Source organism: Cryptomeria japonica, chromosome 11, assembly GCF_030272615.1.
Source record: "Cryptomeria japonica chromosome 11, Sugi_1.0, whole genome shotgun sequence".
Classification (NCBI taxonomy): domain Eukaryota; kingdom Viridiplantae; phylum Streptophyta; class Pinopsida; order Cupressales; family Cupressaceae; genus Cryptomeria; species Cryptomeria japonica.
The window spans coordinates 660630925-660657042 of record NC_081415.1 but is presented as its reverse complement, the minus strand read 5'-3'; positions in this window follow the sequence as shown (position 1 = coordinate 660657042).

The following is a 26118-nucleotide window of genomic DNA, read 5'->3' as shown; positions in this document are numbered from 1 at the left end:
AAACCTCCTATATTGGAACTTGTTGAAAAGACACCTATGGAGGCATGACTTGGTAAGAAGAACTCATTGAGATATCTCATATTCTTTTGTTGTGAGGCATATGCAGATGTGCAGAGAGAGAAAATATCAAATTTGGAGAACAAGGCGGTTAAACTTGTATCTTCATCGACTATGGTGTTGGTGTGAAAGATTACAAGCTTTGTGATCTAGCTGCAATCTTGAAGGCGCTCTATAGTAGAAGTGTGATCTTTCATGAGTTGAAACCTTTCATAGTTGACTTGCACACAAAGAATGAAGAAAAATTAAAAAAGGAGTTAGTTTCGGTACCACCTACTTTAATGTGAAATTAACTACACACTCTTGTTGGACTTGATAATGAGGAGAGCTCAAGAAGGTCAAAAAGAAACCTCAACAATTGAGGAGGTCTACTTGTGATAGGCAACAACCTAATAGATATTGTTATTCACCAGAAAGGTTTGTATATTCTTTATTAGATCCCAATTGTATATTTGCTTTGGTTGCTAACACTGATGAGGAGCCTAGGACTATTAAAGAAGCTATGGGTATGGATGATGCAAAGTCCTTGATGGAAGACATGGATGAGGATAGGATTACATTGAAGAAGAATGCTACATGAGATCTGGTACCTTTACTTGAATGATGAAAACTTGTTGGATGTAAATGAGTCTTCAAGAAAATTTCTAGTCCATATGGTAGTGTTGAGAAGCATAAAGCACTGTTGGTTGCGAAGGGGTATTCTCAAGTTGATGGAGTTGATTATGGTGAAATATTCTCTCTTATAGCTAAGATGACATCCAATTGATTCTTGTTGTCACTTGAAACAGATTATGACTTGGAAGTCGAGTAGATGGATGTGAAGACAACATTCAGTCATGGTGATTTGGAGGAGGAAATTTATATGTCATAGCCACAACATTTGATTGAAGAAGGTAAATAGATAAGGTAAGTAGCTCTTAATTTGATGAAAACCCATAAATGTTGAAGATGCACATAATCAATTCACTATAGTTTATAAATTGAGGCTCCTAATATGCTTAAGTCTCAAAATCATAGCAATCAAAATATTTTATAGATCAATCCCGAGCTAGTGGAATTCAATTATTTGACACAAATTTGACCTCTATTGTGTAGATATGACATTGTAGATTTTTTTTTTGAAACCTAATGTATTATATAATTTATAATATTAATTAATAAGGGAGGATGCAATTTTTCAAATATAACATTGGAGAAGTTGTTAGATCACCATGGTTAAGTTATTCTAGGTCAAACCATTTTTTGGAATTAGCTTTACAACTTATGAGAACGTAATGTTAAGAGCATGCAAACCATTTTGGATGGACTATATAAATTCTAATGCACACTACTTGGCTCCTTTCAAGCTCCAAAATTGAAATGTCAATAAATTGAATGTCTATGCAAATGAATTTTATAAATGAGTATCTTTAAGTACTAAGACCTAGGAATTGAATGCACATATGCATACCAAATTAGCTCATCATAATAAATGAAAAGGATGGGAATTTGAAGTCAATCTCATGCCAATCATAATCAATACCAAGACACTCAAAATTAGTTGGAGAAAAGAAATAAAAAACTGAAATTCATAAATTATTATATAAAAACAAGGAACAATTATATATACAATAAGTAACTAATAGCAACAAATGTGAGAACTTGTGTAAAATAAAGATGGGTTCACTGCCAATGCATATAGAAAGTGCAAATGAAAGACTCTTGGGGTTAGCTCACTCGATCTCAAGTGTTGTTTTAGGTAGTCTAGGTCGTGGGTTCAACTCTTGATTTACTAATGATGTGGATGAGGATCTGTTGCACAATGTTCGACAATTTAAAGGAGGGGCTCACCTTATAAAGAGCTAAGCTCTTAGACTAAATTACTAATTCTTCTTGAGTTAAAAAAAAAGTAAATAAATGAAAGCAAAACATATAAGAAAATATATCAAGATGTATTGGGATTAGTTCACTTGGTCTTGGCTATCCTTTTAGGTAGCTTAGATTGTGGGTTCAACTCTTGATTTGCTTGTGATATGGACGAAGGTTATTGCATATCATTTGAGAGGTCTGTAAAAAGTTAATCTCTTAGACTAAATTCCCGATTCCTCTCAATACAAAATAAAAACAAAACATATAAAAAAAGACATACAAAAAAAGATATCAAGGTGTAAACCAAATTGTATGCCACTTGTCCTATAGTGACAATAGATCCAGAACTCAAAGTGAAAGACCATTGTGTGAGACATGCACTCATCTCCATGTGAAGAGGTACTCTGGTCTAAATCTGATGTAACATAAGTGGAGTATATTCTCATAATACTTATATCAGACTTAGACCATGCTTAAGGAATCCATCAGATCATGGGACCGATATTTGTCCAATTGCAGATCAATTTCAACGTGAATAATAACTCATATCAGTCATGGTCGATATGTTTCAATATCAACTGGCCTACTGTTTATGGAATCGACATTTGTGGAGTATGGTGTTGTAACGTTTCATCTCTTGGACTATACGACGCGTTCCAATGCAATAAAATCAAATCTACACAAAATTTTGCCGACCTTCTTTGACACAACACTCGCTGAATTTGGTCCGTCCAGGGAAGAGAGAATGAATAAGAATATACTCGGTTTCCCCACTGCCCTACGTTTTCCCCCACTATAAATCATCTCTAAGCATATGTGGTGTTCTCATCATCACAGCACAGCAGCTTTAGAGAAGTTTACAAATTTGTGAAGATAACTTATTTTTCAGCAGTGATGGTGGCCACAGCATTAGGAGGTGTGAGCTGCTCATTCTTTGTAGAGGGCAAAAGCTGTTCTGGAGGATCGAAGAGAAGGCCCGCCACGCCTTCACATTCTCGGGAGTGGTGTTGCAGAGACATTGAAGAAGAGGAGGGAAAACGAAAGGCAATATTGGTGATGACAGATGAGAAGGCAAAGTTATTGAGAAGACAACTGAGATCAACAGAAATAGGGCCCGATGGGATGTACCATTCTGCCATTGCTTCGCGCCTTGCCTTCTCACACCATGAAGATGGGCTGTCTTAACGTACACCCACTTCACTACTCAATAATTTTGAGCCCTAATTCTGACTCTATATGTAATACAGATCCAGCACTGTATTATTGTGTATAGAATATAAATACTTTTAATGTTTACAAGATATTTTTTTATATAAACACAGGTATTAGATGGTCCTTTGATATGTGTATTTGTGGTAAGCAGAACAATCCGAGGAGTCTTTTTGTTTGGGAAACGGTTATCCAGATTTTAAGATGGATTAAGATATCAATATCTTGTGTACATTATAAATACATGACAGTAGATATTTGCTACATTTGTGTGCTCATGTAAGATAATAAAAGTGTTATCTAAAATTTTAATAGTTATATATGAATGTTCACAATTTTTTTTGGTCTATTTTTTATTTTCAATTCAAATCTAAACATAAAAATTTATTGTAATATATGTATTAATGTCATGTATCTATGTAAGGAGGTGTATGTGCACGTAATACATGTGTATATGTGTACATAAACACACACATAACATATATATACATATATTTGTGTAAATATATATATATGTTCATATATATATATATATATATATATATATATATATATATATTAATTACAAATCTGTGTGTATACATATATACATATGTATGTATCTATGAAACCAAAGATAGCGACCCCAAATTCAAAGGAGTCTACAGAAAATTAGAAACCCTAGCTGGAAAATAAAGAATTGAGTGGTACATAACAGGATTACAACAGGAGATTATGACAACGTCAGATAGAAGATTATTTAACAAGCACGGAGAGGCGATAAGATTATTTAACGTCATAAAATTAAGGTGACAATGCAGTCCATAAGACAGATGTAAAGAATCTGGATGGGAATGAGTCTATATGTTCAAGTTTGAGAAGACCAAGGGAACTGAAGATAGTAAAAAGGATGATGATGGCTTCTTTCAAGTTGATAGACAAAAGAAGATCCAGAAGGAAAATTCTAGGAAGACAACCATACAATACGAGGTTCAACTGTTTCTTTTCCATGTATTTTTTTAATTGCATTCATTTTGGTCATTAGACAGTAGATTGTAGAATGTTATTTCAAGAAGGAACAATTTCGTGAGCAGAAATAAATTTGTGCCATTGTTTGATTTTAATATTGTTTTTTATAATTGCAAATTGTAGAAGTAATTTTATGAAATCAAAAAGAACAAAAGTAAAAAAGTTTTATGATGGCACAAATTACATTTTATGCAAAGAAGGAGAAGAATTTTTGGATCATTGACAATGGGTATTCTAATCACATAGATAGAGAAAAAAACAAGCTCATGAATTTCAAAAGGTTTCATAGTGGAACAATTTTTCTTGGTAACAATTTAGATATAAAGATCATCGGTAAAGCTACCTTGAGTCTGGATGGTGGTAAAACCAAAATTTATGATGTTTTGTATATTAAAGGATTAAAACATAACCTTAAGAGTGTTAGTCAAATGTGCGATAAAGGTTATAGTGTACTATTCAATGCAAAAGGATGTGAGATAAAAAAGGGTTAGTATAAGTGAGTTGGTTGTGGAAGGAATTAGAACATATAGTGATGTGTACAATTTCAATGAAGTTAATGCACGCAACTATTTTTCAATATAGGGATAAGAAAGTTGGCTATGGAAAAGAAGAATTATGGGTCATCAATTTTGATGATCTTATGAAGATTAGTTCAAGAGGAGCAGTTAGAGACATGCCTAATATCACAAAGCATTCTTCTACAAGTTGCAAACCATGCCATGAAGGAAAGTAGACAAGGCTCAAGTTTTCAATCAAGGATTATTTAACTACTAAACCATTAGATCTAGTTTATACAAATAGGTGTGGATCTATGAGGACAAAGAGTCTACAAGGTGACATGTATTTTATGATTCTTATTTATGATTTTTCTAGAATTATGTGGATTACCTTTTGAAAAGAAAAATCAAAATCTGATGAGAAGTTCAAAATTCCAAGTTATAATAGAAAATGAAACTAGGAGGACTATCAAATGTTTAAGGTTTGATAGAGGTAGAGAGTTTACTTCTAATAAATTTGAAGAGTTATGTAAGAAACATGAAATTTGGAGACAATACTAATTTGAAGAGTTATGTAAGAAACATGAAATTTGGAGACAATACTTTGCTCCTAAGACTCCTCAACAAAATGGGGTAGTGAAGAGGAAGAATAGAATACTACAAGAGATGGAAAAAATAATGTTGATTCAAGCTAAGCTACCTAACTTATATTGGAAAAAAGCATTTCAAACAACAATCTACATTCTAAACAAAGCACAAGTCAGAACAAAAAATACCAAGACTCCTTGTGAATTATGGAAAGGAAGACCAACATCAATTAGGCATTTCAAGATATTTGGAAGTAGATGTTATGTCAAAAGGGATGAAGACAATTTGGGTAATTTTGACTCAAGATCTGATGAAGGTATTTTTTTTTAGCTATTCTACTAGAAGAAAGGCCTACATATGCTATAATTAAAGGTTGCAGAGGATTGTATAAATTGTGAATGTGTTTATTGATGAGACTACACACTCTAATAAAGTATCATATAAAAATGACAGCAATGGATCAATTTGCAACAATGTTGAATCCATTGGAAGTGAATCTGAGAATATAGTTGTGAAGACTCCACAAAGACTCCAACTAAGTATGTGTAGAAAAATCACTCATCAAATTATTGAAAACAAAGAAAATGGAGTTTAGACTATGAGGTTAGAAAAGGCAAATGAACAAGTACATTTTTCTTTATTATAAAAAAATGATCCAAGTGATTTTTTAGAAGCTAGCAAACATGAAATTTGGATAGAAGCAATAGTGTTGGGTGAATATTTTGTCACTACCATACCAATGACAAAATATATATATTTCATACACAATTATGATAAGACAAAGTCTTTCCTCTCATCAAGGGTAGGTTCCCTATTGGAATTTTGGATATCTCAACAACTTATACAAAACAAAATTTGGGTGTAAGCTTAGGGCATGTAATCTTTTTTTAGAATTAATGTATTTTCCCTTCACTTGATGATATTTCTTATAACTCAATAAACTTAACAACTAAATAAAAACTTCTTGATAAAGATTCTTAATATCTTGACAATCATGTAATCTCAAAGTCTTACGTCAGTGCAACTTACTATAATCACCACACTTACAACTATAATCACAACTTGTAGCTCAAAGTCTCCAAGATATGATTAATTTTCCTAAAAACTAAGAGCAACTAATAGCAATACAAAACTTACTATGTAATCACTTGACTATCAGAATATTTCCCAAATATGCAAATAGCACAAAGTCTACTTGTCACAATTGAAAATTTCTCTTACTCACATAAACAATAATGTCACCAATATCAAGGAATTAAAGAACATATATAAGCAATGAACATAGGAACATTAACTCATATAAACAATCTTCAACCCAACACAAAGTTTGGAATCAAATGGAATTTCTCTCTTTATTTACTTGATTGAATCTTCACAACGAAAGCTAAAAGTCATAGTTGAGGCAAATATTCGATAGAGTTTTGCTAAGCTTAATAAAAGATAACTATGTACAAATGAGGTCCTCTCTTATATGAGAAAAGAAGTTGAGAAAAAGGTGGGCACAGTTGACTAATTCAATTGCACAGTCCCACTTGACTACAACTACTGCATAAAATGAAAATGCAACTGCAAGAAAACTTGCAGTAACTAGAAATGCAACTACATGAAAAGATAGTGTCAATCGGGGACACTTTATTCATCTTTCTCCTCCTCATTGATTTTCTTGAATTCCTCGACCCAAGCCAAAACAGGTTCCATTTCGGCTTTGTCCGACATTGTGGTAGAACTAATGATGGCATGAACTCTAGAAACTGCATCTCCAACTTTCACATACTTCTTTCTTCTATCTTTCAACATTGAGGCAAGAACTTCAAAACCAACCTGCATCTCTTACCTCTTTGACATTGGATTCGATTGAGCTCTCTGGGAACATATTCAAGTATTTATCATACTTGTACTTCATTTTTTTTCATAGATGGCTTGCTTGGTGAAGGCTCTAACTAACTTGAAGAAGGCTTAGACATTTGCAAAGTATTGTATTCAATACTAATCATTAGTATTTTGAATATTATCAACATCAGAAGGGAAAATTTCATCAATTGGAACAAGAATCCAGAGCTAAACTAGACTTGAGAAAAAATTGGACAAAAACTTATAGGTCGAACTTTAAAGTCTAAACTGCAAGTAAGAAAACCAAGATTTGCACATCGGACTTTAAAGTCCGATATGCAGGGAAAAACATCATAGGTTGCGAAAATAGGGTAGAACAACTTTGCAGGTCGGACTTTAAAGTCCGATCTGCAAGCAAAACAAACATTATACACAGGTCAGACTTTAAAGTGTGACCTAGCAGTGGAAAACTTGCAAAGGCAGTTGCATGTCAGACTTTAAAGTTCGACCTGTGGCTAGGAAAGAACTTGGATTTGTAGGTCGAACTTTAAAGTCCAACATGCAGGTTTAAAAATCGGCAAAGCATGTGACTTGCACATTAGACTTTAAAGTTCGATGTGCAACCAAGGGAAAAGCGATTCGACTGATGGGTAAGAGTTGAAAGTTGGGTCCCAATCCCGTAGAAGTCTACGGGTTGGGAAAATTACCCACTAGAAATGGGCGCCCGAATTTTACAAATTAGGCACCCGTTTCACTTCGGGGGCCCAAGCCATGAATAAAACGGGCGCATGTTTTCAGAAATGTGTGCTCGTTTTGGTTCGGGCCTTCGAAGCAAAACGGGGGCCCATTTTGTAAATGTATTTAATTTTTGTTTTACGCATTTTTTTTTCTCATTTTCACTGTTCAGAAAACGGGTAAGCGATTTCAGGAAGCACGGGTGCCCGTTTTCAGCTTGCCAACTGACTCCCTAGACCATTTTTTTCCTCATTTCAAGTACTTACCTTTTTTTTTAAATATTTTTTTTCATTTTTTATTATATTTTTCTAAAAACATGTTAATTTATTGTCATTTTTTAATTGTAACAAGTAGGTTAACATTTTAAAGTTTGAAAAACGTTTTTGTTTAATAGTGTAAAAAATTTATTTAATTTTATGTTTGAAATAGTCGTTTTTAGTTTTCAAATATTGTAGAAAACATGAAAAATAAAAAAATAGTTAAAACTTAAAACCCTAGGTGGAAAACAAAAACAAAAACGTAAATGAACAATAAACCCTAGACATAAAACAAACGAACAATAAACCCTAGACAAAAAATGAACAATAAACCCTAGACAAAAAACAAACAATAAACTATAGATAGAAAATGATCAATAACACCCCCCTCTCTCTCTCTCAATATCTCTCATTACCCCCTGTTACTGCGTCATTTATCCTTCATAATAGGAGTAAATCACCCTATAATTTTTTTTTCGAAGTCCTTGTCTTTCTTGGAATTCCTCGGTTCAAATCCTTAATCCGTTTGTAGATTGTCTTTAAATTTGAAACGCCAAGTTTTAATGATCAGTTTGAACCCCATGAACTCATTGAACCATTTTGAAGCAGGTTCATAAGGTTCATTTAGGTTCCGCAGGTTCTTAGGTGTCTAGGAGGTTTTCATACTAACATTCACTCAAAGTGTTTTGTAGTAGTTTTGTTACTGGTCGTGTTCAGTAATGTGTTATATCATCTCTCTCCAAGTGTTGAACTCTTTGAACCTAGTTCAAACAGTTCGGGCGTGTTCAACATGTTCAACATGATTCAAAGGGTCAACAACACTTAACATAGTTAATCCTTTCAGAAGAGAGTTTTCTTGGGCACGGTGTATGCCTTGAACTACTTGAACCCTAGTGAAGTCTGTTCAGAATGTTCATGCGTGTTCAAATCCGGTGGGTCCCATGAGCTAAAAGATTTGATGGTGCACTTATTGCCAAGTATGAGGAAGGGCGAACCATATCTCGGGTGACGTCAACTGTTTAAGTTTTCGAGGCAAGTAATCATTTCGGGAACTGGCAGCTACTTAAAAAACGCCGCCATGCATTCAATGCGTGCATGTGATGTCCAATCCACAAGTTCAACACATTTAAACTGACGATTGGAATTAATGCACTTAATAAGTACGTATCAATGTTTTTGCTATAAGGTATGAAGGGATTAATCCTCTAAAAATTTGTTCTTCATTGCTGCAGAGTCACTTTTCTTGGATAGAAGGTTTGTTTGCTGGTAGTCATCAGATTGCTCTCAACTGTGAAGGTGAGTTTGTTTCCTATCCTCTCCAGTGATTTTTACCTGCTTTTCCTCTCTCATAATAGAATTTGCTGAGAAAAACAAGGCTTGTCATTTATGAATTATGAAGTCCACATTGCACCTTTTTGGGAACGTTTTTAGTCTTGCATGCACAAAGCCCATAGCTAGTGATACAGACTTAAAAGGGGAAAATCTTGAAATTTTAAAGGAAAGGGTGTTCAAGGGAATTGAAGGTTCCTTTGGTGTGGAAGTTTTGAGTAGTGGTCTCATAGAGGCGACAACCTTCCCCCCAGCTATTCCTTGCCCAAAACTGGTTAGAGAATGTATTGCTAGGTATGATCCAGTTTCCAAAATCATGAGGAGAGATAATGGTGAAACCCTCCTTGCCATTAACCATGAGGTAATTTACTCTGTTTTCAAACTACCTAATTACTAGTTCTTGAACTTTTCTCTCGTCCAGTTAATCACTGAGTTCAACGCAGATAGAACCGGGCACCAAAATAATGTAGCAAAATATTGGTTGAAGGTTCCCCAAAGGGGTGGTTCTAGATTGCCCAAGAATCCCAACAAGAACCATATGCTTCCTCACATTCATAACGTCATGTTACTGTTGCACCGAGTCAGAGGCTCGATGAAAGTCTACAATTTCGACGACTGGATTTATTGCTATGTGCAGCTAGTATTAGAAGGAAATCAATATGTATTAGAAGGAAAGCAATACCTCAATTGGGTAGAGCTGATTGCCGATTCCATGAGGGAGCAGCTGAGTATGGCTAAACAATTTAAGCATAATTTCTTCATGTCCTCATATCTTATATATTGTTTGGCATGTGTTAAGGAGATAGTAGGAATACCTAGGCAGCTCACTGAGGAAGAGGTCTTTGTATATGATTTTTACCCTATGTTACAAAAGGATAATGCCTTGCAAGACTTTAGGAGGGTACATAATGCCTTCCTGGGAGATTTGTGTTACAAATTAAAGAACATGAAAACCAAGAGGATGTCTGAGGATGCACATGCATTGGTGAAGAGATTTGGTAGCTTCTTTATCTAGTTCCCTCACTTTTTCTACATAAGAATAGGCGGTTTTGAGGAAGAGACCTTCAAGCTTCCTCATTTTGTTAAGAAAGTTTTGTTTTAGCAGAGATTTGTAGATAGTTGGCTACCGTGATTAATAAGGATTAGCCCAGGGATAGATGGGAGAATCATTTTCCTATTTAGTTGGGGATTTTATCTTGCAGTTCATTGTCAGATGCTTTGAGCATTGGAGCGGACTTGAAAAACTTCAAAGCTTGACATAAATGGGCTTGAAGAAGATTATCTAGAACTGTTCGAACCTGGATACTTTTCCAAGCTGAAACCGAAGTGTCCTTCATCAACTGGGATGGGGAAGAAGAGGACGATATACAACTAAAAACAAAAAGGGTTTTGGAGAGAACCACAGAATGGGTTGGAAGGAAGAGAGCAACAAAATTAGGCGCCAAGTCTAAATCTGCGAGAAATAGTGAGGTCACTCTGCGTTCACCAAAGTATTTTTCTAATCTTGCTTCTATGCCTGTTCATGGAGGTAAGGATAAAAATCCATCTCACATTAAGCACAAGCCTAATCCAGCTCTGGACTTCCCTACTCCTCGACATACCAGGTCATGAAGTGCTGCGCAGAAAAGAATGGACCAAACCAAGGATACGGAGGCGAAGGATAAAATTCTTGATGATCAGATATTTGAAGTTGAAGATCTTGACAATGATATTGTTAACACCATGGATTCCCATGTGGTTACCGTAGCCATGACGCCACCCTCTAAAGTGATTAGGGGAACAACCAGTTCAAGTGCAACTCCTAAGTGGCTGACCACTTCAGTAAACAAAAAATAGAGTTTCATTCCCATGACCATTCCAATTCAGGACATGGTAGCTAAGTACATAGAGAAGGGTCCCAAGCCAAACAGGTTCAAAACAACTGCCTGAATGGATAACGATGAAGGAACTTGAAAGTGGGTTGCCGAGATTGCCTCATACAAGCCCAAGGACAAAGATAAGGAGGTAAGTGCAGAGGATTTCAAGATCACCAAGGTGGAGCTCAGAAACATGAGTAGGGATTTAGATAATCATTTCTTCCAGGTTTCGGCTAAGAAAATGCTGACTAGATCGGAAAAAGATGTGCGAGAGAAGAGAGAACTAAAACGACATATAAACATTCTTGCTCAATTCATTGATAACATCAGTTGCTTCGGAGCGCTTCCCATATCCCATGCTACAGAGAACTTTGATCCTACTTCACCAGAAAATAAAAAGCTAATGAGTCAGGTTCAATGAGCTAAAAGCATTGCAGAGGCTGTGGAGAGATGGATCAAAGGAGTAATTAAAGACAGAGAAAAATATATCACAAGCTCCTGGAAGTTATGTGATGAGATACAGAACCTCATTGCAGAAATTTAGAAGTAGATTCCACCATGAGAGAAAGAGGAACATAAATGGGAGAATGTCTTGCCTATGCTCACTAAAATAGAAGAGTATGGAGCTACCAGATTCCTGACAGAGCATTCAATCAAGTTGGTAGCAAATGAATGCCAAGTCTTCGTATTGAAGAAGACCATAATGTGGTGGGTACTCACCTTCAAATCTATGATTTGTGATGCCAAGACTTCTTTGTATGAACTCCAGGACCTCCAATGTAGTTTAGTTAATGAAAACAAAGTAGTTAATCCTAACCACGATTGGCAGTTGGGGATTTGCGGGATGAACACGCAGGATGCGATAAAGGCTTTTAGGCTATACATGGAGAAAATTAAAGCTAAAAGCAATTTCACCCCTAAAGATATAACACAAGTTGCCCGGATCGAGTCCATGACGTTTGTCGGTAACGATCAATTACCAAAGCATACCGAAAAGATGGTGAAGCACATATGGAATAAAGAAGTTGCAAAGGCAAAACTCAACGCTATGAAGAATCTGAACCAATCAATAATCCAGGAACTCGCAACTGCCCATGACGCCCAGGAAAGCGGAGGAGAAGATGACGATGGGAAACCAACATAACGCGTTGATTAAGGCTCTATTTTTATGTATTTTTCATGCTTATGCAAATGACTTCGGGACATCTATCCCAAATATACTTTGTTGGTTTTCAGAACTGATTCAGAGGAGGTCAATTTTTCAGGGAGACCTCCTTTGTTCTAAAGACTATAAATTAGATTAAGATAGATAGAATAAGGGTTAGATTTTGGTTAGAACTTTGTTAATTTACTTAGTTTTCTTTTTGGTTTTAGAAATTCTATTTTGTTGAAGGAAGTCATCAGACTTTAGAAATCTAAAATCGAAAAGGATTTATAGATGTATTGTTGTGTCTTTGTCGCATAATATATATATATATATATATATATATATATATATATATATATATATATATAAAAGATCACGTTGTTTTTGGGAGAAGAAAAACCTTTGAGTTTTGAATCTGTGTAGTGATATATCTATGCATGTATTGATCTAATCAAAACGACAGTGATCGCCTTTCCAATGCAAATTATTATTATTATTCTAGGACTCCTTCCTGTGAGATTTTAAAAGATATGTGTTTGAAAAGAGATTTTATTTCTGTCATTTGGTTTTATTTCTGAACTATTAAGCTGGTGATTTGAACTTTGTTTCGATCATTTCCATTTCTCATGTTGAAGCATTTTGAAGAGCAATTTTTTTCTGAAATATGTATAAATTATTAGCCTCTCATCTAAGAATGAAGTAGGTAGCCTTACGGGCTTTCAGGTCAAAAGCATACCAATCAAAATTAATTAGATTATTCCTTGAATAACTAATTGAGGGAGCTGTACCTATCAAAAATTCATAGGGAAGTAGTATATGCTACACTTACCCAACTGTTTACTCGAACTTTGTCTTTTAAAGAAGGTGATAGAGTGTGAAATTAATTAATTTGAAGAAAGGTAAAAATCCGTTCAGTAACAGATTTTTGGTGACTCTACTGGGAAGACTTCAAACATTCAATAGATCAGCGTGCTACGAGCATGTTAGAATTGAACTCATAATCAACAATATCCATAGGTTTGCTTTGTCTGAGACAAATTCCCATAACTCAGGAATATTGCTGAGGTTGAAAGAATTGTTTAAAGATCTTAGAAACCCTAGGGACGACAACACTAGATTCTCGTCCTTATACCAGATCACAAAGGAGAGAGGGAGTAACTGATAGTTATTTTGAAGAATTGCAAGGGTTATCATTTGCCACAAATTTCACTCCCAAGAGGAAAGCTAAAAGTAGACCTTCCTCTCCTACCAGAACCACTTCTATACCTTCCTCTTCTAGCCACTGGAAAGCACTAACGCGTACTGGAGTTCAAGCCCCTCCACTTGTAACTATTTACCCTATTTTCATTATGGCCCAGCCATGGGATGCCGCAGTCAAACCTCTTGCCCTCGGAGCCCATAATCCACTTCCCAAAGGGGCAAGGGATGTTTTACCTATGTTTAATGGGGATGGAAAAGTCACGGTTGAAGAACACTTGAATTCTTTTAATGTAGCTACTGGGATATTGGTAGTACAACATGAGGATGTGGCTGTCATGATTTTTGCTCAAACCCTTACCGAGGGGGCAGCAGATTGGTTCAGTCATCTGCAAGTGGGATCTATAACTGATTGGTAAACAATGAAAACTGCTTTTGAGAAATAGTTCAAGAGCACTGATGACGAGCACTCACTATTGGCTCAACTTACACAAATGAAAAAATAAATTCATGAGCCAATGAGGGACTATGTTAGCCAGGTATAATAAGATTATCCATAAAATTCCTCAGGCTAAAAGACCAACTGCTGACAATCAACAATGTTTCTTTTTAAACTCTATGCCTCCCGATGTTGGTTTCCATCTCAGAAGAAGTAGGCCAGCCGATCTTGATACTGCACAAAATCAGGCTATAGAACTCGAAGATGATCTAATAACAACCAGGAAATGGAGAAAGGATGTGCAAATCCCTCAAGGTCAACCTCAAGCTTCCACCTCTTCAACTAACCTAGTTGTTCAAAGGCTAGTCAATGACATAATTGCTTTGAAGAGACAGATACCAAAACCCAAAGTTTCCTACCCATAGCCATACCAAGATATAAGCAGAAAACAACCAAACCAGTATAATTATGGACGATCTTTGCAATTGCCTGCTGCCCCGCAAAGATTGCAAATAGAGGCCCCTCCTGATAAGGGTGCTATGTGCTCTTTTCACCTCACTATAGATTATGATGGGAGTTCTTGTCCTGATATGATAAGACATGTTCAAATGAAAAACACAAAGGATGAACTAGGTGAGTTCACTGAAGCAGAGAAAATTCAATAGGTACCTGGCGACTCTGGATCATTCTACCTTGAATATGAGTTAGATTCAGAAAGAGGTGGTAATATTTTGGCAACCCTTGAAGATCCTGCATGTGCAATCCTTACAAGAAATCAACGTGCCTCTCAACCTGCTCCTTTTGTGAGCTCTTCTCGAGCTAATTTCAAAGGAAAAGACCCCACAAGTAATGATTTTTCCTCTCATACTAGGACTCCCGAAGTTAAGATTTTACAAAGAAATCTTAAAAGTAAAAATAATTCTTCTTCTTTCTCCTCCTTTAATATAATTGAATTTTGTAAAGCTTCAATTGTTCAACTTTCTACTGCTGAATATTTGAAACTGAACTCGAAGGAACTAGACAAATTGGTCAAGTATGTGAAAGGAGATTCTTCTTCAGAGTCCTCAGTACATAAATGTGTGGGTGATAGTGATTTGTTTACTGCTGAGAAACCTGCATCTATTCCATGCCCTTCTACTTATTTGGTTAATCCATGTGCTTTTCACAATGCTGAAGATAGGCTTGACATTGAGGTTCTGAAACCTGAACCTTTTTACATATCCCTTCTCCTGAATGGTCAGAAGCTTAGCAATTGTATAATAGATTCAGAAGCATCAGATAACATAATGCCTTCATCTGTTGCTAGGTCTTTAGGTTTAAAACTCACTAAGACATTTGGGAGATTCTATTTAATGGATGGGAAGTAGATCTCTCTTATTGGACAGGTAAAAGATGCTCAGGCAGTGCTAGCAACATGTCCTGATAAAAGGGTAAAATTGACTATTCTGGTTGTTGACATTCCTACAAGTTGTGGGATGCTCTTAAGTAGAACTTTCTATAAAGAGCTTGGAGGTGAAATTAAGATGGACTAGTTAGAAGCTATCATTCCACTTGGGATATAGAAAATCAAAATTGAACCCAAACCGAAAAATAAATACACAGTCTTTCCCTCTGATAATCCCAAAGCCTAGATTCTGTTCCAAGAATATGAATTTGGAAACTATCTCATCCTTGCACTTGATAAAAAAGAGTTTGAAGAAGCAATTGATGAGCATGGCGAATTGTGGCAGATGGAATTTGATGGAAGTTGCGCCAACTCTGGCTCTGGAGCAGGAGTAGTTTTGTTGTCCCCTAATGGTAACATTTTTCCTTTTTCTTTCAAGTTGGATTTCAAGAATACTAAAAACATTGCAGAGTATGAGGCATTACTGTTAGGATTAAATGAAGCCAAGTGTAAGGGTATTAAACTGCTCAAGGTTAAAGGGGATGCAGAGCTGATTGTCAGATAGGTAAGAATTGTCTATTCAGTTAAGAATGATAGATTGAAACATTACAGAAATAGGGTTTGGGATGAGATAGAGTTTTTTTATGCTTTCTCAATTGAAGCTATACTAAGGGATCAAAACACTAGGGTAGATTCGTTGGCCGTTTCAGCTTCTCTTTTGTTACCACACCCAAACTTTAAGGATGATTCTTCTAGGATTGAAATGATCTATAGGCCCAGTGTCCCTGATAATGTAAACCATTGGCAAGTATTTGATACTGATGCTCAGATCAAAGACTTTCTGGAGTGCACTCGTTCATTTTCCCAATCATATTTTGAAGTTTCTGAAGATAGTTGCAAGGAATTTAGTCTGGATCCAGGTATTGATTCTGAAAAGAATTTCATTCAGCTTAAAGGGAATAAAATTATGAAAGGGCTAGTGACTCTAGAGAGGTTTTTCACCCGAAATGATGTGTACATAGGCAAGAGAGCTCCTGAGGATGGCGGGAAACAAAGTTGTGAAAAGATTAATCTTGGTGATAAATCTAATCCTAAAATGGTAACAATTGGCAAATGTTGCTCTTCTGAGGAAAAACGAATACTTAGTGGGCTACTGAAAGAATACATTGATGTATTTGCTTGGTCCTATGAGTATTTGAAGGAGTTTAGGAATGAGAATTTTCAACATCATTTCCGTTGAAGGCTGGTGTTTCTCCTTTCAGACAAAACTTGAGAAATTTCAATCCCATGATGGCAGACACAATTTTTAAAGAGGTAGATAAAATGCTTAAAGCTAGAATTATATATCCAATTCACCACTCTACCTGGGTAGCCAATATTGTGCCTGTGAGGAACAAGAATGGGAAAATTCAAATTTGTGTAGATTTTCGAAATCTAAATCAGGCAAGTCTTAAGGATAACTATGCTTTACCCAATATGGATCATATTTTGCAGACAGTATCTGGGTCAGAAATGATGTCAATGTTAGACAGTTTTTCTGGTTACAATCAAATTAGTGTCGCAGAGAATGAGTAGCACAAGACAACATTCATCACTCTATGGGGAACATTTGCATATAATCATATGCCATTTGGTTTGATAAATGGCAGAGCAACTTTTCAAAGGGCCATGGATTCTTCTTTTAGGGATTTTCATGACAGAATTATTGTTGTTTACCTAGATGACTTGACAGTGTTTTCTAAAGAGAGGAAGAATCATCTCAAAGATCCAAGGGCAGTTCTGCAACGTTGTCGAGAGCATGTAATCTCCTTGAACCCAAAGAAGTTAGTTTTCTGTGTAACTGAGGGCAAATTGTTGGGGCATATCATTTCAAAAGAAGGTGTCAAGATTGATCCTAAGAGAGTCAATGTAATTCAACATCTCAGCTTACCTTCAAACTGGACTGGAGTAAGGTCTTTCTTTGGCCAGGTGAATTTCCTAAGACGGTTTGTACCTGAATTTGCAGAAACTACCAAGCATATCATCAGCTTGTTGAGCGAAAGGCATCCTTTCAAATGGACTGAAGAAGCCAAAGAATCTTTTGAAAGAATCAAGAGTTCAGTTGCTAATGCACCAACTCTCATCAACCCGGATTTCAAAAAGGATTTCATTATATACTGTTATGCCTCAGAGCATATGATGTCGAGAATACTGTTACAAGTAGATGAATCTAAGATTGAAGCACCTATAGCATTCATGAGTGTTCCTCTCAAGAAGCATGAGCTTAGGTATTCACTATAAGAGAAACAAGCCTTTGCTGTGGTTAAAGCTGTGAAACAATTTTGGTACTACATTTTGCACTCTCATTCTGTGGTTTTTGTTCCAGATTCTGCAGTGAAAAGCATTTTAACTCATCAAGAAGTTGGACTCAATAAAAGAGCAACATGGGTGACAAAAATTCAGGAATATGATCTAGACATTCACCCTACAAAGATGGTTAAAGGACAAGGCTTATGTAAATTAATAGCAGAAAATAAGATGGAAACAAAAAAAGAGTTACCATTGACCCTATTTATCGGGTTGCAAGATACGTGGTTTTCTAATGTAGCCTACTATTTGACTTACGATAGCTGCCCAAGTCATTTCTCAGCCAAGGAGCAAAGGAATCTCAAGTTAAAAGCAACTAAGTATGTTATTTGGCAATATGTTCTGTACAAAAAAGGTTTGGATGGTACTTATTTAAGGTGTGTGGATAAGCCTCAACAATAAAAGCTTCTGGAAGTTTATCCTGATGAAGCCTGCGGTGGGCATTTCTCATCCTCTATGATTGCCTTTAATATTCTAAGAAATTGCTTTTATTGGCCTGGTATGTTTCGGGATGCATATGTTTATGTTAAGGGATGTGAAAAGTGCCAACTCTTTTTCGGGAAACCACATTTAGCCGCTTTGCGTTTAAGGCCTGTAGTAATAGATGAACCCTTCAAATAGTGGGGTATTGCTTTCATTGGGTGAATAAATCCTCATTCCAGTGCTGGCCATATGTACATTTTGATAGCAACTGATTATTTTACCAAGTGGGTGGAGGCTATTCCCACTAAAAAGGCGAATTCAGAGGTCGTGTGTAACTTTCTCAAGGATTGCATTCTGGTCAGAACTAACTATGTTTTGCTATGAACATCAAATTTCTCTCTCACATTCCTTTGATTACTTTCCACAAGGTAATGGACTGGCAGAATCAAGCAACAAGAACCTGATAGCGATTATGAAGAAGTTGGTTGATGAAAATGCTTGAAATTGGCACAAGAAGGTATATGAAGCCTTATGGGTGGACAAAATTACGCCTAAAAGAGCCATCAGAATGACACCTTTTGAGCTTGTGTATGAGATTGGCACGAAACTTTCTTTACCCTTGGAATTGTCGGCAACCAAACTTCAAATAGTAAATGAAGATTCCTTCTTCCAGAATGCTTTAGAGAAGAGGGTTATGTATCTAATGAAGTTGGAAGAAGAAAGAGAGATGTTAGTGGATAGAATTACAGAGCATCAGAATAGAGTGAAGAAGATCTTTGACATGAGAGCTCCGCCAAGAGGTTTCCTTAAAGGAGATGAAGTACTATTATGGGATAAAAGGAAAGAACCAAAGGGTGCCCATGGTAAATTTGACTCATTGTGGAAAGGCCCATTCAATATCTGTGAAGTGGTGGGACAAAATGCTCTTAGACTCAACTATTCCGATGGAACGGTTATGCCCTATACCTACAATGGGCAAGATCTCAAGCTCTACAAATTGTGAAACCTGTGATTAAGAATTCATGTATATAGTAGTTTAGGTGTTTTGTTTTGTGTCTGTTTAGGTGTGAGTCTTCTTTTGTTCCACTATTTATTTTTGGCTATGCGAAAGCAGAGATTTAGAGTTCTTTGCATTTTCCTTCATAAAATACAATCCCCAATCAGAGCCAATGTTACTGCATCATTTATCCTTCATAACATGAGTAAATCACCCTATAAAATTTTATTCGAAGTCCTTGTCTTTCTTGGAATTCCTCGGTTCAAATCCTTAATCCGTTTGTAGATTGTCTTTAAATCTGAAAGGCCAAGTTTTAATGATCGGTTTGAACCTTGTGAACTCATTGAACCATTTTGAAGTAGGTTCATAAGGTTCATTTAGGTTCCGCAGGTTCTTTGGTGTCTAGGAGGTTTTCATACTAACATTCACTCAAAGTATTTTGCAGCGGTTTTGTTACCGGTCGTGTTCGGTAATGTGTTATATCATCTCTCTCCAGGCGTTGAACTCTTTGAACCTAGTTCAAACAGTTCGAGTGTGTTCAACATGTTCAACATGGTTCAAAGGGTCAACAACACTTAACATAGTTAATCCTTTCAGAAGAGAGTTTTCCTGGGTGCAGTGTACGCCTTGAAATACTTGAACCCTAGTGAAGTCTTTTCAGAATGTTCATGTGTGTTCAAGTCCAGTGGGTCCCATGAGCTAAAATATTTGATGGTGCACTTATTGCCAAGTATGAGAAAGGGCGAACCATATCTCGGGTGACATCAACTATTTAAGTTTTCGAGGCAAGTAATCATTTTGAGAACTGGCGGTTACTTAAAAAAAGCCGCCATGCATTCAATGTGTGCCTGTGATGTCCAATCCACAAGCTCAACACATTTAAATTGACGATTGGAATTAATGCACTTAATAAGTACATATCATTGTTTTTGCTATAAGGTATGAAGGGATTAATCCTCTGAAAATTTGTTCTTCATTGCTGCGGAGTCACTTTTCTTGGATAGAAGGTTTGTTTGTTGGTAGTCATCAAATTGCTCTCAACTGTGAAGGTGAGTTTGTTTCCTATCCTCTCCAGTGATTTTTACCTGCTTTTCCTCTCTCATAATAGAATTTGCTGAGAAAAACAAGGCTTGTCATTTATGAATTATGAAGTCCACATTGCACCTTTTTGGGTACGTTTTTAGTCTTGCATGCACAGAGCCCATAGCCAGTGATAAAGACTTAAAAGGGGAAAATCTTGAAATTTTAAACAAAAGGGTGTTCAAGGGAATTGAAGGTTCCTTTGGTGTGGAAGTTCTGAGTAGTGGTCTCATAGAGTCGACAACCTTCCCCCCAGTTATCCCTTGCCTAGAATTGGTTAGAGAATGTATTGCTAGGTACAATCTAGTTTTTGAAACCATCAGGAGAGATAATGGTGAAACCCTCCTTGCCATTAACCGCGAGGTAATTTCCTCTGTTTTCAAACTACTTGATTACAAGTTCTCGAACTTTTCTCCCGCCCAGTCAATCACTGAGTTCAACGCAAATAGAACCGGGCACTGAAATAACGTAGCAAAATATTGGTTGACTATTCCCCAAAAGGGTGGTTCCAGATTGCTCAAGAATCCCAACAAGAACCATATGCTTGCTCACATTCATGATGTCATGTTACTGTTGCACCAAGTCAGAGGCTCGGCGGAAGCCTACAATTTTGACGAATGGATTTATTGCTATGTGCAGCTGGTATTAGAAGGAAAGCAATACCTCGATTGGGAAGAGCTGATTGCCAATTCCATGAGGGAGTAGCTGAGTATGGCCAAATAGTTTAAGTAGAATTTCTTCATGTCCTCATATCTTATATATTGTTTGGCATGTGTTAAGGAGATAGTAGGAATACCTAGGTAGCCCACTGAGGAAGAGGTCTCTATATATGATTTTTACCCTATGTTACAAAAGGATAATGCCTTGCAAGACTTTAGGAGGGTACATAATGCCTTCCTGGGATATTTGTGTTATGAATTAAAGAACATGAAAACCAAGAGGATGTCTGAGGATGCACATGCATTGGTGAAGAGATTTGGTAGCTTCTTTATCCAGTTCCCTCACTTTTGCTAAATAAGAGTAGGCGGTTTTGAGGAAGAGCCCTTCAAGCTTCCTCATTTTTGTTCAGATTGTTTTGTTTTAGCAGAGATTTGTAGATAGCTGGCTACCGTGATTAAGAAGGCTTAGCCCAGGGATAGATGTGAGAATCATTTTCCTATTTAGTTGGGGATTTTATCCTGCAGTTCAATGTCGGATGCTTTGAGCGTTGGAGCAGACTTGAAAAACTTCAATTTCTCACTGTACCATGAAAGAAAAGGTTTTGACAATAAGGGTTTCTCTCGAAGTCTTGGTCTAATGCCGTATCTCCCAATTCCACAATTAGAGGACTTATGGGAGGATTGCAGTGATGAACTCAAGGTGTTCAAAAGGGCAAACATAAGAATGGTGTTGGAGCAAGTCATTTCACTGCAGGTAAAGCTTTACATAAATGGGCTTGAAGAAGATTATCTAGAACTGTTTGAACTTGGATACTTAATCCAAGCTGAAATTGAAGTGTCCTGCATCAAGTGGGATGGGGAAGAAGAGGATGATATACAACTAAAAACAAAAAGGGTTTTGGAGAGAACCGTAGAATGGGTTGGAAGGAAGAGAGCAGTGAAATTAGGTGCCAAGTCTAAATCTGCAAGAAATAGTAAGGTCACTCTGCATTCACCAAAGTGTTTTTCTAATCTTGTTTTTATGCCTGTTCATGCAGGTAAGGATAAAAAACCATCTCACATTAAGCACAAGCCTAATCTAGCTCTGGACTTCCCTGCTCCTCGACATACCAGGTCATGAAGTGTTGCGCAAAAAAGAATGGACCAAACCAAGGATACAGAGGCAAAGGATAAAATTCTTGATGCTCAGATATTTGAAGTTGAAGATCTTGACGGTGATATTGTTAGCACCATGGATTCCCATGCGATTACCATAGCCATGATGCCACCCTCTAAAGTGATCGCGGGAACAACCAGTTCAAGTGCAACTCCCAAGTGGCTGACCACTTCGGTAAACAAAAAACGGAGTTTCATTCTCATGACCATTCCAATTCAGGACATGGTAGTTAAGTACACAAGGAAGGGTCCCAAGCCAAAGAGGTTCAAAACAACTGCCTAACTGGATTACGATGAAGGAACCGGAAAGTGGGTTGCCGAGATTGCCTCATACAAGCCCAAGGACAAAGATAAAGAGGTAAGTGCAGAGGATTTCAAGATCACCAAGGTGGAGCTTAGAAACATGAGTAGGGATTCGGATAATCATTTCTTCCAGGTATCGGCTAAGAAAATGCTGACCAAATCAGAAAAAGATGGGCGGGAGAAGAGAGAACTAAAACGACATATAAATATTCTCACTTAATTCATTGATAGCATCGCTTTCTTTAGAGTGCTTCCCATATCCCACGCTACAGAGAACTTTGATCCTACTTCACCAGAAAATAAAAAGCTAATGAGTCAGGTTCAACGAGCTAAAACCATTGCAAAGGCTGTGGAGAGATGGATCGAAGGAGTAATGAAAGATGAAGAAAAATATATGACAAGCTCCCGAAAGCTATGTGATGAGATACAAAACCTCATTGTAGAAATTTAGAACCAGATTTTGCCATGGGAGAAAGAGGAACATAAATGGGAGAATGTCTTGCCTATGCTCACTAAAATAGAAGAGTATGGAGCTACCAGATTCTTGACAGTGCATTCAATCAAGTTGGTAGCAGATGAATGCCAACTCTTCGTATTGAAGAAGACCATAATGTGGCAGGTACTCACCTTCAAATATGTGATTTCCGATGCCAAGACTTCTGTGTATGAACTCCAGGACCTCCAATGCAGTTTAGTTAATGACAACAAAGTGGTTAATCTTGACCACAATTGGCAGTTGGGGATTTGCGGGGTGAACACGCAGGATGAGATAAAGGCTTTCAAGCTATACATGGAGAAAATTAAAGCTAAAGGCAATTTCACCCCTGAAGATATATCACAAGTCGCCTGGATCGAGTCCATGACGTTTGTCAATAACGATCAGTTACCGAAGCATACCGAAAAGATGGTGAAGCATAAATGGAACAAAGAAGCTGCAAAGGCAAAACTCAACGCTATGAAGAATTTGAACCAATCAATAATCCAGGAACTCGCAACTGCCCATGACGCCTAGGAAAGCAGAGGAGAAGATGATGATGGGAAAGCAGCATAACACATTGATTAAGGCTCTGTTTTTATGTATTTTTCATGCTTATGCAAATGACTTCGGGACATCTGTCCCAAATATACTTTGTTGGTTTTCATAATTGACTTAGAGGAGGTTGAGTTTTTAGGGAGATGTCCTATGTTCTAAAGACTATAAATTAGATTAAGATACACGAAATAAGGGTTAGATTTTGGTTAGAACTTTGTTAATTTACTTAGTTTTCTTTTTGGTTTTAGAAGTTCTGTTTTGTTGAAGGAAGTCATCAGACTTTAGAAATCTGAAATCAAAAGGGATTTATAGATGTATTGTTGTGTCTTTGTCGCATAATATATATATATATATATATATATATATATATATATATATATATATATAAGATCACGTTGTTTTTGGGAGAAGAAAAACCTTTGATATTTGAATCTGTGTAGTGATATATCTTTGCATGTATTGATCTAATCAAACGACAGTGATCGCCTTTCCAATGTAGAATATTATTATTATTCTGGGACTCTATAGTGTCCTAAAATTGTGACACTTGCAATTTCGACTGCATTTGGGTCTTCACGATGGCGATGCAACACGAAACCTGAATGGAGACCCTGAAACTTGTTCATGACATCAAAAACTGCATTTCTCAGCACCTTGGCCTTATCCTCCTTGCACCCTGCTGTCCCTGGAGGTGGGACCATGGCGCCCAGTGCCCTGGTCCTTCAGGACTAGGGCGCCCAGCACCCTGTCCCCCAGGACCATGGCGCCTAGCGCCTTGGTCCCTGGCCCTATTTTGGGCCCGGTCTCTTTTGGGCATCGAGTCTCTAAATTTGCAATTTGGAAAATAATGTTTCCTAGTCGGCCTAAGGTCGGGAAAATCAGTCTATCCGCCCTAATTGAAAAGTATATAAACTACATTTCCTCTCTCAAAAAAGGAGGAAGGACATATGTGTACAAGACGCGGAAATGATATTCAAACATTCAAGCGTTCAAGCATTCAAGCATTCCTTCAAGCAATTGAGCATTCTAAGTCTCCATTCAAGGCTAAGTGTTGCATTCAAGACAAGGATTCAACCATTGAAGAGGAGATCACATATCACATACAACATACAACATACAACAACATCTACACCTTCGCATGTAAGAATACAAACATTCTTACAACAAGGTACTAGTACTTGTTTTACATTACAATCATTTACATTTACAGCAATTTCTCATTTCTTGGCTAATTCCAAAACCGGGGTTTGACCTAAAGGCAAACCCCTCATCCCTAACCCCCCAATCGTCCTCTCTTTTCTGTGTGTAGGTTGCAGGTACGTGGCTGTAATTGAAGATCTGGAATCCTTGTGCAGAGATGAACAGATCCCCCTTCGTTTCGCGGATTTTTCGGAGGACCGTGTGCATGCCGGGCGCCATCATCCCGTCAACTTTCGCTCAAATTTGCAGAACAGCACCGTCTCGACATTTTACTGCTAATTCCAGGTCCGCAGCTTCATCCTATATTCCTATCTCCATTTATAAGCGAATCTTTCCTATTCTACATGCATTCCTAGTTCAATCTTTCTATCTACATTCTTTACAAAAGAGGGTATCCTTGCTATCTTACCCCCTGAAGCTCATATAGAATCCAATCTTGCATTGCGTGGGATTGGATCTTTGGGTTTCAACCCCTCTTTTGAATGTAAAGTCTCTCCTAAGTGAAAACCATCAACCCTAGTGACTCTCCCTTCTCTCTCCTCGGAGTTGGGGAGGGGAGAATGGCTAGGGTTTGATTTTTCCGCTTTACATTTTGGTGAACCCGACGTGAACATCCTCATTCTGATTATTCATGGTTAGATCTGAAAATTTTGCTTTCCTAATTATATTTCCATGTTTGATCTTTTGCAAATTTTAGAGGTTGATTGCATAAAAAACCCTAAAATTTTCTTTTTAGTAATTAAACTTGTGAAATGTTTAATTGTTAATGCTTGTTTCAGATCTACCCTTCTATTGCAAATTGTCAATTCATATTTGTGCTTTAATTCTGAAAATTAAGTGGTTAAATGTCAAAACCCTAATTTTTAAAACCCTCTTGATTCAACCTTTGACTGATAATTTCACTAATCAAAACACTTCCAAATCGGCTGTAATTTTGGATTCCGCAATAAAATCACAATATCTTTCATCCCTGAAAATTTGGAAAAAAGTTGCGAGGACCGTGTGCACTTCGAGCGCCATCGTCCCCGACATTTTTTCTGAAATTTCGGGAGCTAGATCTTACTGTATTTTTCTGCTAAAATCCAGAATTTTGGCTGATTTTATCAATTTTAACACTTTCAAAATTACAGTCAAAGTTGGTCTAGCGATTGCTTGGATTGAGGCTTCTAATCATTCAAAAATTGTTGAAATTGAAATTTTTATCAAAATTGTGTTTCTTACGGTCCTAAATCTGAAAAGTGTGTTAGCATTCATTCGAAATTTCAGTGTTTTATTCAAATTCTTGCAATTTGTGACTTTTGAAGTTAAGTGTTTAATTGCAACAACCTTGATTTCTACTTTCAAATTCGAATTTTGCATGAAATCGAGTCAACTTTTAAATTTTAAAGCCTGCATTGCTTTCAGTATTCCCTCTAAAATCATAAAATTCAAAATTTCAGTTTCCCTCCCTTTTTCAAAATTCAAATTTTACATTTTTCAACAATCTTGGTAGGGTTCAATTTCGAGATTGCAACTTTAATTTGGCCTATCTACAGATCATA